General features: G+C 39.6%; 1 long non-coding RNA gene across 1 annotated transcript; it reads left to right on the plus strand.

Moving 5' to 3' along the window:
- Positions 1-1,979: 1,979 nt before the first annotated feature.
- LOC117891472 lies at positions 1,980-2,383 on the plus strand. Its single transcript, XR_004648629.1, has 2 exons — positions 1,980-2,046; positions 2,177-2,383. It is a non-coding gene; the product is annotated as an uncharacterized LOC117891472 (long non-coding RNA).
- The last annotated feature ends 1,209 nt before the right edge of the window (positions 2,384-3,592 follow it).

Here is a 3,592-nt window from a genome sequence, read left to right on the forward strand (position 1 = left end):
AGAGACGTTTTGTAGGAATGTTTTTCTCTTTCAATATTTTCATTGCATTTCTGTTATAAAAGTGTTTTGTCTTGTGTGTTTTTTTGTTCGCTTTGTTTGCTGCATTTGGAGCTTGTTATGATTTCAACTTGTTGCACGTGAAATGCATGGGACCGTGTGCCATGCACCATGGACCGTAGACCGTAACCAAGGCACGTACTTTGCCCGAGACAAGGAAGTTTGGCCAAGGCGAAGCGAACGAAACCAAACCGAACCGAAATACAAGAAAATAACAATGAAAATCGAAGCGGAATACTCTTTTAATGCAATTCTTAAAGTGCAAGTGGCTCAATTGGCGGGGTTTAATTGGAAAGAGCTCTCCTTCGAAGGCGGCGCACGTAGCCAGCTTAAATATTGCAAACATACGCAATAGAGGTCTGGCCCTGTCCTCCCTGCTTCTTGCAACAATGAGTAGTAAAACGAGATGCAAAATGCCCCAGAATTTTGCCCAGATTTACAGCAAAACAAGTTGGAAATTTCTTTAATTTCCGTTTTCCATAATTCGATTGATTTCCATCTTTTTTTTTGCACTCTTCCCGTCACGTAATTAAAACGCGCTTTGCGGCATCTCCACCGGGGCGTGGAAAATTAACAGCTCTCCCGGCAACGTCACAATTTCCGAATTGAGCGGAAAAAACGCAGATATATTGCATTGGGAGAAGAGATGAGGAAGGAAAAGGATGTTGATAAAAAAGAGAGAAGTAGTCAATGAAAATTGAATCGAGGAAATCGAGCGGCTAATCAGCCTGAAGCTGTTAAACCGAAAAGAGATTAAAGGACATAAAGGTGGCTTCGATAAAACGAAATCAAACTTGAACCATTTCTTGTAACTTAAGAACGAAAATATATTAAATAGCAAAAAAAAATCTTGCAAATTCCAAATGGTAATAGGTATGAAAAAGTCTGACCTTGGCAGACCTTAGTTATGCTTAATTAAATGAAATGTGAAAAAATTATATAAAATTAGTTCCATCTGCAGGTAAAACATATAATAGTGGCGCTATAAACGGCAGTTTTACATTTGCATTCCAGCGATTTCACTGCACATAATGAAAGAGCTTTCTCGAGAAAGAGCTTTAATGATTCTTGGACTCCTGATGGCCGTTGCCCTGTCCCTGCTTGTGGATTCAGTCACCGACAGGACCCCGCCGGTGGGCCGTTGATTCTTGCAGCAATGTAAATCAATAAATCCGATCTTTCAACAGCATTTCTGAGGGTTTTTTTTATTGGGCCTGTTCCCGTTCCCTTACTTGTCATTTCTACGGCTTAACCGACTAAGCAAGCTGTAACACCAATGCAGAATGTTCAGAGAAAAGATCATCAATAAATTAGTCTGTAAACGTATCCCTTTTTCATATTACTTATTATATTACAAAAGAAACAAATGAAAAACAAATGCAAGTCTGTTGGTAAATAAAGACATTTCAAAATTTTGTGCACAGAAATTGTGCAAAATGTTAAATTTGCTATTTAAGTAATTTAAAAACAGAAATTGATAAATACTAAGAACGAAATGGAAAAAGAAATTCAGTTCATTTGGAGACGCTTGAAATGTCATAAGTCAGATTAAGATGACAAGGTGTTTGTTTTTGGTAACAGCAGCCTCTCCACACACAAACAAAATGTATTTTTGCGAAAGAATTAAAGCATTTAAAAGCAATTAATGCCACATTGCAACTATGTTGTCAAATCATATCAATTGAAGAAAGAAATATTTGAAAATTCCATTTGTAAATAGAAAATGTAAATTAAAAGTGTTTCAATTGAATTTTACTTGCACAGATTACCAATTGCTGAGGAAGTGCAACATTTGACCTTCTCAACGTTTGGATGTGCATTTATTGCCATGAAATTCCCAATTTTATTGCGATACAGCGATTTCACAGAAAATGATAATGAAGTTATTTAACTTGCATATTAACATTTTCTCAAGGAGTAAGTGAAAACCTTTTACAAGATATATTGGTATTCGTCGGATCATTCAGAAATATGAAATGAAATAACATGGTAAGTAATGCCTCGTTCAATCCCTTCTTCTGAAAGCCTTCGTGGACTTCCCTGAGTCATTCAGTGATGTTCCTCAACAAATGAGGACTTTAAGGTTACTCTTATACACCTCAAACTTAATCTATTACAGAAGGTAAAAAGAAATTATGGACACATATTGTCATGGGAAGCCATAGAGCATCCAATGGAGCAAGCAAATGCGATGCCAGAGGGAAAGAAATTTGAAAAATATAAATAAAGGAAGAGAAATATAAATAGAGACTTAGTTAAATTGGAGACGCTTTAAGTATCATAACTAGGATTATGATGACTCAAAAATATATTGTTGAGTAAAGTATTAGAGCATTTTGAAAATATTTAACGCCACTTTTAAACCATATCCACTTTAGAATAAATTCTTTGAAAATTGCCTTTGTTTTTTACTTGCACGCTTTACCAATTGTTGAGGATGTTGTGCAACATTTGACCTTGTCATCGTTTAGAAATGCTTTTTAAGATGTTCGTAATGGCTTGAAATTCCAATTTGTTTCATGCGCGAAATTCCCTGTATAAAAGTGGAGCAATGAACGGGAACTTTACTTTCGTATTACAGCGATCACACAGAACATAATGAAGCTCTATCTTGGATTCCTCCTGGCCGTTGTCCTGCCTCTGCTTGTGGCTGCTGGCACCAAGGCCCCGAAGCGTGACGCCACAACAGCAGGCACAACAGCAGCACCCTAGGCACGCCCTTCGTTCCAAAGGCTTATTGCCTTATTGGTCAAAATCTTGCACAAAAATGAAGATCAATAAATCAGACCTTGGCCAGTATTCCTTACGCTTTTTTCCAAACATTTTTCTATTGCCTCAAAAGTGTTTTTTTTAGGACTTAGAAACAAAAGTGTGAAGATGAAAACGGCGGGACAAGCAATGAGGATCGCGAAAGAGAAAGTTGTCCAACATTTTAGTGAAATTCCTGGCATTTCTGTTGTCTCTTGTGATGCCCACCGACCGAGGTGGCAGGGCAACGGCAACTGGAGCAAGTGGCCAGCGGTAAGCTGGGGACAAAGCGCCCACCAGCACACATAGAAATTTATAACACACATGCTGTAAACATGTTCATCAGTTTTTGCTGCTCTGAGTGCAAAGCTCGCCCCACAAAGGCCGTGGCAGGCAACAACGTGCGCTGCGGTGCGCTCACGTGTTGGGGCACCACACAAAAACAAAGCAGCACAAGCGCAATGCAGGCAAACGAGAGGCAGCAACAAAACAACAAAAAATTGTATTGTGTGCAGCAACAATTGGCAGCAGCAGTGGCAACCAAACAGCGACTCGACTGCCTGGTATCCAGCAGGAAAGCGACCCTTGGCTGACTCGTAGGAGTGCGCGTTTTCCCCACTTGCTACCCCTCGATGGATACTTGTGAGCGCCGTGGCCCGGTAGCTACAAATAATAAAAGGATGATAGTCAAAGTTTAATGACAGTTCAAATGATGTTGCCGCCGCTGTGCCAGCTGTGCCCCCCCTGATGCAGCATCGCTCTTGCTGTTGCTTTTGCTGCATTGCTG

The sequence above is a fragment of the Drosophila subobscura genome, chromosome E (assembly GCF_008121235.1).
Source record: "Drosophila subobscura isolate 14011-0131.10 chromosome E, UCBerk_Dsub_1.0, whole genome shotgun sequence".
Taxonomy (NCBI): Eukaryota; Metazoa; Arthropoda; class Insecta; order Diptera; family Drosophilidae; genus Drosophila; species Drosophila subobscura.